At 48.7% G+C, this 13,793-nt stretch overlaps 1 pseudogene; it reads right to left on the bottom strand.

The window, feature by feature from the left end:
* Positions 1-967: 967 nt before the first annotated feature.
* Positions 968-4,396, bottom strand: LOC121159511 (annotated as a pseudogene).
* Between the last annotated feature and the right edge of the window lie 9,397 nt (positions 4,397-13,793).

Here is a 13,793-nt window from a genome sequence, read left to right as displayed (position 1 = left end):
CTAGCCCAGCTTTGGCTGCTGTGGGCATTTGGAAATCAAACTAAAGAGTAGAAGTTTCTTTCTCTCTTTTAAGTAAATAAAAATTTAAGACTAGATAAGTATGCAAACTTTATTAAAATGTTGTTAAAAATTACTCAAAAAGTTACTAACCAACTAGATGGACATTAATGTTGAAATCTTGAACACCAGTTGTACCACATGTCACTACATGCAACCAGAGCCATAAGAAATTTCAACTAAAAGGTGAACCAGGGACCCAGTGCAGTTGCCTAATCACTGAAGTCCTGGCCTTGCATGTGCCAGGATCCCATATCGGTGCCAGTGCATATCCCAGCTGCTCCACTTCCCTTCCTGCTCCCTGCTTGTAGCCTGAGAAAGCAGTAAAGGATGGGAGACTTGCATGGGAGACCTGGAAAAAGCTCCTGGCTCCTGGCTTCAGAGGGACTCAACTCTGGTTATTGCAGCCACTTGGAGAGTGAACCAGAGGATGAAAGATCTTTATCTCTCCTTCTCTGTAGATCTAACTTTCCAATAAAAATAAATAAATCTTAAAAGATTAATCAGAGGGGTAGCATTTGGCAGAATGGTTTAGCTTAATTCCCACTTGAAATGCCTGCATCTCATATCAGAGTAACTGTGTTCAGGTCCCAGCTCCTCCCCTTCCAATACAGATTTCATTAATGTATGCCCTGGGAGGCAACAGATAATGGTTCAAATGCTTTGGTTCTTAATATTCATGTGGATTCAATTCCAGGCTCTGACTTTGACCTGGCCTCATCCTGGCTGTTGCAACCATTTGGGGAGTAAACTAGTAGATGGATGATCTCTCCCTATTCCACCTCTGTCTCTTTCAAGTAAAAATGAAAATAACAAGCAAATAACTTTCAAAGGTGAATCAGCTGGAGATGAAAAAGGACTGATAATTCTGATATTGGAGCAGTTTTGTTTTTAACAGGCATAATTCACTTTATTTTTCTTGCTTGGGTCTTCGGCACAGACTGGTGTGAGTATTTACAAGATGGTCCCTGAATTCCTGATAGGGACACTTGGGGAGCACAGTCTCTTTCCAGAGGTCAGGAGAGTCAGATGGGTAGAGGTCTAGGAGAAAACATCGAGGGTAGCCTTGGCAAAGTTGCCATTCAACCCCTGGCTGAGGGGTAGAGTCAGCCAGCAAAAGACCAGCAGCTTCATGGGGATGGGGCCAAGACAATGCTAGTGTTTCTAGGAGAGGGAAGAGGACACCAGCACAGAACCACTACATCCAACAACCTTGCACCTGGTCCCCTGGCCAACCTGCATCTGTTTCTGCACTGGTATAATCTTCCACACCTCCTCCTTGAGGGATGCCCCTGGGAAAAACTCAGATTCCCCAATGGGCAGGCGGAAGAGAAAGGTCAACTCCAGGGGCTTGATGTTCATGTCCTTGACCAGGCAGCCCAGCGTGGAGACAAGGAGTCATTTCTTGACCTTAAACTTGATCTTGTCTCTAAGCTTCACAACCTGGACCCCTACCTGGACCCAGGCAGCCACCACTGCTGTTCATTCCAAGGCCCCCATGGCCTCTTGGCTCTCCTGCTGCACAGTGTTCAGTGTTCTCTAAGACAAGCAGGTGAAGCTGGCCTCAATGACAGATACCACAGTTGCTAATGTTTTCACCATACTTGTCTCTGACTCCTTTCTTTCTCATTTTCTTCTAAAGAACCACGAGATGACTCATCTCTACAGTTTCCTGAAACAAGAAATTTGGAATCTGGAAAATGCTTGGCTTTCAGTGTCATGTTTTCTACAAAAACCACAACTTTACATTTAAGGAAGGGAGGTCAAAGTCAGATGCAATCAGCCACCATAGCTAGCACCTTCCTTTCCCATTTGTGTCCTAGCCACTGTGTGTGCTACACAGATTGCAATAAAGAAGTCATCGCATTCCGCAGAGATCTAGGTGGAGAGGAAAAGAGAACAAGGTTCTGGTGACAGTTTGGTCTGATTCTAATGACTTTGAAGAGATTATAATCCTCTATGGTAGTTCTTCTCTCTCTTTTTTTTTAAGATTTTTAACAAATTTTTTATTGGAAAGACAGATTCACAGAAAGAAAAAAGAGACAGAGAGAAAGATCTTCCATCTGCTGGTTCACACCCCAAGTGACTGCAATGACTGGAGCTGAGCCAATCCAAAGTCAGGGGCCATGAGCTTCTTCCAGGACTCCCATGGGGGTGCAGGATGCTAAGACTTTGAACCATCCTCCACTGCTTTCCCAGACCATAAGCAGAGGATGGGAAGTAGAACAGCTTGGACGTGAATTGGTGCCCATATAGGATCCTAGTGCTTCTAAGGGGATTATTAGCCAAGTCAGCCATTGTACCAGGTCCATGAGCTTTTCTCAGAATGTTAATCTTAGAATGGACCTGCCACTAGTCTGGAGAACCCCATCCCAAGCCCAACTCACAGATTAGAATCTCGAAGACAGGGCCACACTCATGTTTGCGGACCAGGGGCTCAGGACTCTGGGTTCATTATCTGTCAAATGGAATTAGCACAGGCCACATCTACTAAATGAGATTATTATGGGGTTTAAAATGATCCAGTGTATGAAAGCAGTCCGCCGTCTGGTTTGTTGGTTAAGAACATGTCAACCAGGAGCCACCTATCAGTTGTGTGGCATTGAAAAAAGAATGCTAACTTCTCTGAGCCTAAGTGTACATTATCTTTAAGATGTGGTCAATAATGCCAAACTCATGGGAGTCACATGAGAATTAAATTAAATGTCATTTGTAAGTACAAGAGTTGGGGTACAGCAGGTTACGCCATAGCTGAGAGCATCTACTTCTAATATGCAACTGTCCAGAATTTAGTCCAACCTCTGCTTCCAGCCCAGCTTCCTGCTAACACATACCCTTGAGTCATTGCTATCCTTCTGGGAGCCCTGGATGGAGTTCGTGGCTCCTGCCTTTGATGTAGTCCAGCCCTGGCTTTTTTTTTTTTTTTTTTTTTTTTTAGCCATCACTAACTGCTGAGTGAACCAGCAGTTAGAGGTGCTTCTCTCTCTTTCTCTCTCTCTCTCCCTGCCTTTCAAGTTAATGAAGTGAATGCTTGTGCAAACTATCTAACAAGCACACAGTTGTTTTAATTACAGACACATTTTTCCTTCTTGCCAGAAACTCTCAAAACTCAGCTCAGAGTATATTCCTGCTTATGCCGTCATGCATCTCACAATACTCTTTCCTGTTACACACTTTACATTTCTGACTTTAGTCTTGTCTTCTGGAAGCAATGACCCAGGCTCAACCACTTGCTGCTAAGCCAGCCTTGCAGATAGCACTAGCCCGTTCACTGGAGAATAATCAGTTGTTATCTCTGCTTCCTGTGCCTTTCTAAAGATTTGATTCTCTTCTTCGTTCACCTGCCTCACATCTCTCCCAATGGACAGAGCTAAACTAAGGGGTGATACTGTGCCGCTGTAACCTCCTTCTGAGAAAGCACTGAACCTTCTCCACCTTTGGACAGATTCTGGAAGGCAAAGGGTTTATCTCCAGGGCGTCTGGTCTTCTCCAGAGTTGCCAAAGAAACCCAAGGAAGATGAACTGCATCCTAGTAGCAACTGGACTACCAAATTGGCCTCCTTCAGTCCGATTCTCCATACACCAGTCTAGGGGCAAAAAGGGTGATGGGGATAGTTTAGGTGGAGCTTGGTTAAAGGGGTTTAACAAGCAAGGTCATTTCCTTGCCCCAAGGCCATTTTGAAAGTCCCTTCTGAATCTGAGGCCCTGCCCCTCTCCTAGCCATCACTTTGAATAATCCAGGTAATGGATTTCTTTATGCCAGTCTCCTCAGAGATGCGGTGTAGCCTACCTTCCCACCTTCACAGTCAGCAAGGACAGCTTGAAGGGATATCAGCTATTTGAATGGTCTTTCACTTCTTCAGAAAGTATGCCTCGGCAATGTCCCTCCAGCGTGGATAGAAGTCCGGGGAGGCTCCCCGCAAACCTCCCACTGCTCCCCAGGCCCCAGACCCGGGAGAGAGGGGCTGCTCTCCTCAGAGGCTGCCCACCTGCTCGCATTTCTGATCGCACCTTATATGGAGCTCCCCAGGCTCCTGGGGACAGGAATAGGGTTCTGACAGGTCTCCAACCCTCCTCTCCAAGGGAATCCCTTCCTCAGATGAGCCTTGTGCTACCAATCCTCCGGAAGCAGAAAGAGGGAGGGGGCACAGCGGCTGGAGGAGAAAGAGGCGTGCTAGGGTCCTGGGGAAAAGCGACAAGGGACATTGATCAAGCCCCAGGTTGGGTTTTGGATCTGATTCGAGTATCCCTCTCTGTGCTACATACGCCAGGAAGCTTCTCCGCCCTCGACGGGGCTGACCCACCAGGACAGCGCAGAGACCGGGGCCAATCCAGCCATGGTTACTCCCGAGCCCACGCCGGGGCACCCTGAGAACGCGAGACCTGACAAGACCTTCATCTTGGGTGGATCCAACTTGAACTTGAATTCCTCCAGGCTGTCGGGGGAGGGGGCAGTGGACGCCAAAAGTTAAGGACGCCCCTTCCGCCCCACTCCCGCCAGGGAACGAGATAAGAAACCTAGGCACACGCCCCGTGTTTCCTCCGGGCAACCCCGCAGGGCTACGAATCCGTTTTCCTGTGAGAAGAAGCAGTCCGGTCCATCCAATTTGCATCCAGAGAGAGTTGCAGCGAGGGAAAGCCGGCCGTCAGAAATGGCAGTGAAAGCGCCCAGCTCCAGCGTTTCCTTCTGGTCACCCACCGGTCTAGGAAGCCCAGAGGCGAAGTGCGGCGGGCACAGCCCACGGCAGAAGTCTCCCTCAGCTCCTCCGGGGCTTGCGCCAGGGGGGCTGGTCCAGGGCGGAGTCCTGGCGCGCGCGGTCCTGTTGCTAACAGCGGCCTCGCCAGTAATCACTACCTTTTCCCTTCTTCCAGAAACTCCTCACTGGAGAGTTCAGGGCCAGCCCAGCCCCTGGGAGGCTCCGGACGCACAGCCACTTTGCGCCAAGTTGGAGTTTGGAGAAGGAAGGGGCACCGGACGAGCTCGAACTACTTGAGCTCTCGCTTTGATCAGTCGACGCAAAGACCAAAATGATTCCACCCAGGTCCCCGCGCTATTCCCTCTGCCGCGCTCCGTCCTTTTCACTTCTACAACCCTCCCTCCCTCCACCGCAGGCCCTGCTCCCTAGCAGCGAAGAAGAGCGCCCACGCCTCCTCTGCCTCTTTGGATCTTTCATCCCCGCGGTCAAGCGAGCACAGGGACCTCGGGACGTGAGCAGCGAAGGTAGTCGCTGAGCGCCCCAGCCGCTCCCAAGTTTTAAGTCGGAAACCAGTGCAAAGTTAGGAGGCCCAGAGCCCGCGATCCGGATAGTGTCCGAGCCTGGGAATATATATACGTACTTGGGATGACTCGGGAGCTTTTAACGAGGGACTTTTGCACCACACTGACACCCATCCAACAAGTTTGCACATCCTGCCTCAAAGCAGACCGATAGGGACGTGAGCAGACGAAGATCACCGGGAGACCAGGAGTGACAAAATCAGAGGTGGGGCTGGGGCGCAGGAAATCTGCAGGAAGATTCTAGTCCTGTTAGATACCGAAATTGCTAGGCCGTCTATCCGAGTCGGTGACGCACACGGCCAGGGCACCCCCGGCTTGGGCCAGTGTGGACGCAGCCGCCATACACAGTCGGCTTCGGTGCCTTCCACCCGCCAGCACGGGGCTGTTCTCTTAATGAATTACTAATGAGTTAAAATTGGGCAGCAGGCTTAATTAAAGCGTAGAGGCAATGTGTTTACCACATTGTAATTGAACTCATTAGGGCTATGGCTTTTTGTTTTTTAAGCAGCCGCCTTCCTTCTCTGCGTCGAATAATCTATGGGAAGCGTTTATTAGAGAGGGGGAGGAGCAGGGGAGAAACAGTTCATCAATTCTTTCAATGAAAAAGACAGGACGAGAATGGGAAGGGGAAAGGACGCCTCCGTTCTGCGGATGCCTTGGCGGAGCCAGGGCCGAACCCAGGTTTCCCAAGAAGTTTCGTGGGTAGGATGAGCTGCTGAGCGCCACTCGCCCTTGGATAAGAAAGGGCGGGGAGGGGGGTGCCTGACAGCTCACTCTGCGCCTAGAGCGCGGGCTCAGAAGTGAAACCCTGACCAGCGCTCACACCCGCTAAGCATATGACACTTCCATCAGGATGCCTATTCCACTAACTTTTTAACTGTGTAACTTGTGTTTGGCCCTAAAGCTTCCCTGCTGGGGAGTGATGGGCTCCCCACCCCGTCCGCTATTCCAAAGTTCCCAGCTCCCTCCCCCAGTGCTGAAGATGTAGGAGGGGCGCTTCGGCCCAGCGCACCCAGGAAACCTAGCTCTCTGATAAGACCTCATTCCAAGTGCAAAAGATCCTGTCCCTCCCCATCCCCCGAGACTGGGGAAGGATGCCAGCTCTGAGGGGACAGCCTGAGGGCCTCCAGGAGAGGTGCACCTGCGGCTCCCCAGCACAGCTCTTCTGCTGTAAACTCAGCCTCCAGCCCAGGTTGCGCGCCCCCTAGGCGGATTGCTCCCGCTTGCCCCTGGCCCATTTCCAGACTCCAACCCTCGCCTCCTTTAGGCCCTGCCGGGACCACGGGGTGTGGGGTGAAGGATAGGGGGCTGGGGCGGAGGCTGGCGCACACAGCCCTGCCCTGCCCTTCCTTGCCTGACCAACAGGCGGCGTCAGAGGCCTAGGTCTGAGCTGGGGAGTGGGGGTTGTGGATCTGAGCAAGCTAAGCCTGGAAGCCGTGCGCGAGGAGATCGACCCTCGCCCCAAACTTGCAAAGTTGCCCAGGAGGGGAGAGGGAAGAGCCGAGCGGCAGCAGGGCCTGGCCGAGAAGGGGAGGGACGGACAGACTGTGACGGAGGACCCGGCAGCGAGAAGCAAGGCAGCGGACCGGCGGGCTGCGGGCGGCAGCGGATCGCGCTCGGGGGAGGCGGCCGGCGCGGCGGGAGGCCGAGCGCGGTGTTGGAGCCGCGGAGCGCAAAGCAGACAGGAGGACGCGGAGGCAGGGAACAGCGCGCGCGGCACGGACAGGTGAGTGGCCACGTTCCCCACCCTCGTTTTCCCCTCCTTTGGAGAATCCTGGGTGGAACGGGACTCCAGGAATTTCCGACGCTGGGCACAGCCGGTCTGCTGACCACTGCCTCCTCCTTCTCCTTGCTTAAATGCATGCCCATTCCCCAGTCCCCACGGCGCATCAGTTGGGGGTTTCGTCAAACTCTATCGCCCTGTCCAATTCCCCAACCCCACCCTATCCCATCTCCCATCGCCACCTGACCCGGGAGGCTGAGGCAAATTGTCTCTAATTTGTTGATCTGATTAAGGCAATTAATCTTTGGTTACAGCGTCCTGGCGTCACGTGGGGGAAGTGAGAGGGCAAAGCCAAATGGGACTTTTTGGAGAATCTGAGGGACGTGTCCCCCCCCACCCCCCACACACACACTTTGGGACCACGTCTCGATCCTCGCCCCCAACTCCTCACGGCCCACACCATTGGTTTCAGCACCGCGGAACCCGGACAGCGACTCCCGCCTAGCAACTCCGGGGTCCCCAGAGGTTACACCCGCCCTGCGGCGGCCGAACTGACCGCGGCATAGTACACTTCCACGCCTTTCTCCATTGCTGCAAAGCAGAATCTACCCAGAGTCCCTCCAAAAACTTTCAATCCTCAAATCCGCCGAACCGGAAAAAAGGGAGAACCTCACCACCCTCCAACACCTCCCAGAAAAGTTCTCAAAGCTGGAGTTTTCTCTTTTCATGAATAATTAATGCTGGTCATAAATAACTGATGGAGGCAGTAGAGAAGAGAAAAGGGAGGGAGCGGGCGAGAGCCAGGGCGGCCAAAGAGAGATGGAAGCAGAGTTTGTTAAAGGACCATTAAGGAAGGCTAGTTAGGAGCGCATTCCTCCCTGGATACTAGGGTAGAAACTTGGAGGGCTGAGTCTAGGGGGGAGCAGGTAGCACCCACTCCGGTCTCATTCTCAAATTCCCAGCCGCACCTCTCCCCAGCCCTGGGCTCTTCCCAGAGCACCCAGAGCAGTCATCTCCTTTCTGTGTTTCAGCCCAAGTTCTGGGCTAAACAGTTTAAGCCAGAGATGAGCCTGGCCTTGGCATGCACTGGTGATCCAAAACTTCCCCGACCCCAATCCCAAACCATAGCATTTCATTCTTTTCAGCCTGATCCAAGCTCTGGCTTCAACTGGTTCTTTCCCAGCTTCTCACACCAAAACCTTAAGAACAGGGTATCCCCGCTGTTCTCTGATGACTTCCCATGCCTCACCAACCCCTGACTCCGCTAAGAGCTCAAGCATGCTGACCTCTGGCACATCCCAGCCTTGAGCCGAGACTTTGAAGATCTCAGAACTCAGGAAAAACGCCAGGAGAAGCCCCAAGCATCCCAAGCATGGGGCCTGTGCCAAGGCCTTTAGGCTGCTTTCAGAAACACTGGGACCTCAGCATTCAAAGAGCCTCAGTTGGCCAATATGTGTTAAAACCCTGAGGGCTCTTCACCAAATAGCCAGCAAAGTTCTTCACAGGGGCCCACCGAGGCCATGCCACACTTACCTTTTTCTAACATAGCTTGGCATAGGCCCTGGCAAGAAGGGCCTGCATGGCCCACCACTTGCTATCTGGTCAGATTCTGTCTGAAAAGCATGCATCAGCCTCTCCTTCAGCTTTCTACCAGTTCATAGCTTCCCACATGCCCACTTCCCTAATGACTATCTCTTGACCTCTGCATACATCAAGCCTAACTTCTACCGTTTCTGGTCTGGGAGTTGAGAGTAACTTACAAAGATGAAAAGTGATTTCCATTTATAAAAATTCTTTATGTGCTGTAAATGAAAACACTAGAACTAGTTTTATCTTCTCACCTGTTCCAAACCCACCCTCAACCCTCTCCAAGCCCTGAGCTCTATCGTTTCAGAAGCAGAAAGTTCTGAATGAGGAACTCAACCAGGAGTGTGACACTAGAAAAGGGGGCGAAAGAAATCAGGTGGAGGAAAAGCAAGCCCTGGAGCCGTGGGTTGTTTACTTCTCATATAAAATAGAACTCCCCCAAGCAGGAAGTTACTGCAAACAAGCATCAATAATGAATGAATCTCCTGTAATAAAATACTTACATAATTAGCACAAGTCAAGTGGTTGCATTATGTTAACCTTTTGCAACTCTGAGCTGGAAAATTTTTGCTATGAGAAATCCTCAGAATGCCATTTCCATTCTCAAGGGTGTGTGAGAATCAAACATTCACCCTGCTTTCCTTTCTGCTCTGATACGGTTTTTACATTTCTGAACCAGAACGTAAGTACTTCTGAAATATAACAGAAAACTCTCTTTGGTGAATTCAGAACAGTCATTAACATTCAGTTTTAAGTGAATGTTAACAGTAAATAAAGAAATCTCTTGATTGTAATAGTAGTAACAAAGCAATAATTACCCAGTAGGTGGTCATCAGTAATGATAAATGTATCATTATTACTGTGTGAGTCTGGGAACTCGGTTTTGGAAACTACTTCACACTTTTTAGTAGCATGGCTGGTTACAAAGCATTTCTTAGCCTGCAAAAGCCATATAATTTTACACACAATTTAGGTGAAAATAAATTTAAATCTGTATATTACATTTTTAATTTCAAGTTAGTAATTAAAGTTGTTTCATTATATCTCCTCTGAAACCCTCAGTGCTCATCTCCCTGGTTTGTTTGTACAATTTGTTTCTAAGACACCCAAGGTTACACAGTTCTAAAAGATGGAAAATTTAATTATTTGCCAACATTAAGAGTTTTTCAGTGATATCATATCACATCTTGGAAAACTTTGGGAGGGTATTGCCTCTGGTCTGTTAGCTAGACTTTAACTTTGAATGTCGTTAACTTTGAATGCTGTAAGCCTGGGGGGTGAGAAGTCCTTTTGATTTTAAAAGATTGTTCCTATATTCATGAAAATAGAAAATTCTCTGTCTTCTCTGTGGGCATTCACTGCTTGCCATGTTTTCAGGAAGAGGATCAATGACACTGATTTTTAGCCCCGTCTTCTCTGGGATTTATTTTTGCTAATATCTAATGTCGCCTTTTGCTGCCACTGAGCACAAATTTGCCAACAGGAAGAAAGCTGATGGTGTGATGTTGATTGGGCAACTGGCAAGCACATGATAATTTAATAGTGTATTAGCTAATGGGATCAAGCTTTTTTTTTCCAGATGGGGGTGGGGACAGTTAGATAGGGAAAAGGGCAAAAAAGGGGTGGGGGAAATGCATTTACTTCCCGGAAATAAAATTCATGTTCCTTCCAATCACTGTCAGCTGGAGAGATGTTAACTGAACATCTATATCATTTTCTCTCTTGTGACATGTCAACATTATGCTTCCCCTCCCACTCTCTATTCCCACTCCCCTGCCTTGCCTCCCTAAGCCTTAGTGGTCCTCTCCACACCCACTCTGCATACTCATTCCTGCTAACTTCTTCAACTGGGTTCCTGAAACAAAAGATTCAGCTAAAAAAGCAAATAAGTCCCAGGCCTCATTCTGTATATCGGTGGTAGTTGAGGTCATGTTATCATTAAACCCACTTTTGTAGAAATCCACCCGAATACTTGCCTTGGATTCCTCTTCCACAATCTCTATTTCTTGCTTTGGTTTCTCTCTCTCGCTTCTCTTCTCCCTTTTTCTGCTCTTACTTCTTTAGAAGTAGCAATCAAAAAAAAAAAAAGACAAGCATCTTGCCTCGTTATTCATTATTATAGCAGAATCTTTGAGATGCATCTTTGCCAATAAAAACTCCATGTAGATGTCTGTCCTTTTGTTGCAGTGGCCTAGGTTATTCAGGAGCAGAGACAAAAGCCTGAAGTGATGTGATCTAAATGAGCTCCAGGGTTTTCCAGCTGGGACCACCTCCATTTCAAAGGACCCCCTCCTTCCCAATGTGGGGATGTGGGGAGTGAAGGGGGTGGTTACATATGTGTATGCATGCAGAGAGGCAGAGAGAGAAAAAAGGGAAAGAGGAGAGACTAGAGGGTTTCTTCCTTGAGCCTCTATTTTTTAATGTATATTAGCAAGTGTACCCATGTGTCCTCCAGTATTTTATGTGCCTATTTTATTTTAAATTTTGTCTTGGACAATTAATATTAGCTAAGCGATCACCCAATATGCCAAGTCTGTGTTCCAATCTGAGTTTTATTATTTCATGTAAACTATATATACATAAGTGTGCCTGGATGTGTTTTGGGGTTTTAAGCACTTAGATGAAGTGTGAAATCTGTGTTATTAAAAAAGGAGTCCAATTAGAAAAAGTTTTAAGGAATTCCTGATCTAGGTGAACTGGTGGGAAAAGAAAACGTGAGTTTTCTTGTGAAAAATGATTTCTTCTTATTAATTGAAATTAAATCTTGATTCCTCCTCCAAGTCTATTTCTTACCAAAGTGTTTGGAATACAAAAAAGACTCACTAATCTCTAGACATTAGATCATGATTATGGGTCTTATGGATCACTAGGACAGGGAGACCATTTCTGCAAAATATGTCTTCCTTCTGCTCCCTGATTTTGGATTAGGTGATTAAGTCTGCATTTTCATTATACTTCTCTCAGGCTTCCATGACTCTGGGAAAGAGGTGCTTGTTTATAGACACTATCTTGGAGAAGACTCGGAAATGGAGTCAGTCCCAGCATGCTCAGAGGCTTTTCTCATTTTTCCTGTGACTCCCACTGTGAATGAGTCCTTGCTCTGTTCCTGGCCTTTCCTTTGCTTCATGTAGCTCTAGCATGTCCAATGGAGTGAAAATCAAGGCATTTGAGCTAACTTTCTCTTGGCTGTGAAAAGCTTTTGTGAGTAGAATATAAAAACTAAAGGCTCTCAGCAATCATTATCATTGCTAATATTTTTATTATCAACTTCCTTAAAATTGATTCAACAAACACTTCCTGGGGGCTGGAGGGGTCTGGCTACCTCATAAAAATAGGCAGCAGAGTAGTTAAAAGAAGAATAAAGTTTTCATGAAAAGGCCAGTGTTCTTCCAGGGAGCTCACACCGTTTTGCTTCCCACTAAGCTAAAATGCCTTTTCTATCTTCTACTCTGGAACTATTGAACACTTCTAACATAACGAGCTTATAACATGAACACAATTAGTTGTTGTCCTTGTTCTCCAAAGGAGGTGTTTTTAAAGCCATCATTTAGTGAACAACTACTGGGTGCCCACCACTTTACATGCATGGTCTTACTGAATTCTCACTGCATCCCTGGGAATGATCTAGCAACCTCTTCATTTTACAAATGCTGGGCTTGAGCAGGTGACACTGGGCTTGAGCAGGTGACGCTGGGCTTGAGCAGGTGAGGTGTTTGGGCAGGGTTCTATGGCTATCAAGTGATTGAGGAGGAGTCATTTGCACCCAGGTTCATCTAACTGAATCCCTGCATTTTCTGGCATACCAGAATTCTTACGCTCTTTGGTTTTGCCAGTCTTACCATTTCTTTCTGTCTGTGAAAGTCTACTTGTGTGGACCTGGAACAAACAGGGACAGCATGCTTTGCTGTATCTGATGCAGAAATATCAAATGCCAACAGTCACATTTCTACCAGAGAGCTGAGAATGGAAAAGGAAAGAGAAGGGCTGTTTCTCTTATCTGTTACTGTCACAGGTTCCTCAACACCCAGGATAAGAGTGGGAGGAGAGGGGATATCTGGCGTTTCTGATTGCATTTATATTAAGGGTTTTATCTTCTTTGCTGTCAACATAAGGAAGTGGTGGATTGAAGGAAGATGATGTGTCAGTCCTTAGAGATGAAAAAATGTGGGAGAAGCAAGGGGTGTGGCTCTATGTCACCCATGCCTGCCTCTTAGCCTAGCAGGCGGTGCGCCAGCCGGGAGCCAAATCCAGGGCTCTGACAGCTACCAGCCGCAGGAAAGGGTTCTTCCCGGAGGGCTTTGTAAGCCTTAATATCTATTATGCCTGGAAGCGCAACACCGTGTCAGCACCGCGGACAGCTCCCACCGTTTTGGCTTCAGCCGGGGTCGGCTACCCCGCAGATTTCTCCCCCCGGATCGGAAACAGATGCTTCCAAAGGAGAGGAGGCTGGGCCAGGGCCAGGGTTCGCTTCCACCAACTGTTACTAGCCCCAGCTGAGAACCTCTCTCCGTGCTGCGGCGCACGGCGCGCCCGCCGCTCGCACTTGCAAAAGAGGCGTCTCCGCTCCAGTTCCGAAGGGGCCAGCTCGGTTTGTGGTTTTCCTTTGGGTCCGGCGTCTGGGTTCCTTTACCTGTCCTTAGCCTAGGTGAACCGCAGCCTCCTGGAACGGAAATACGAGTGGAAATGCTCTTCTCCGAGCAGTGATAGATCATGCAAACGGGTGACACCAGTTTAACCAATAAAACAATTTGAATCAATTAGCCGGCTGAGGAAAGTCCTGGCGTGTAAAATGCTCATCAACTCGAATAGGAAAGCATTCACCAGCCGACCCCCGCACCTGCCCCCGTCAGCCTCCTGCTGCCACCGCAGGCTCCTCCCTGTACCTGTCGTGAGCCCAGGAACCAGAACAGGGACTGACAACAACGTGACAGATCAGTAGGACATTTGGCCAGAGTGAGAATCAAAGGGTGGGAGAAATAAATGGCTGGTGGCAGAAAGCTGTTCAAAGACCCTAACCTTGCAAGTGGGCAGCAATCCCGCTGGCTGGCATGGAAATCGGAGATCCTCCAGGAACTGTAGTCTGCCCTGAACAACTGTTCTCCTCTTTCACCTTCCAAAAATACAATTGGCTTGACCTTTCAAACAGGC

The sequence above is a fragment of the Ochotona curzoniae genome, unplaced genomic scaffold, assembly GCF_017591425.1.
Source record: "Ochotona curzoniae isolate NIBS_2020 unplaced genomic scaffold, NIBS_Ocur_1.0 contig_43, whole genome shotgun sequence".
Classification (NCBI taxonomy): Eukaryota; Metazoa; Chordata; class Mammalia; order Lagomorpha; family Ochotonidae; genus Ochotona; species Ochotona curzoniae.
This window is presented reverse-complemented; position numbering and strand designations above follow the sequence as displayed.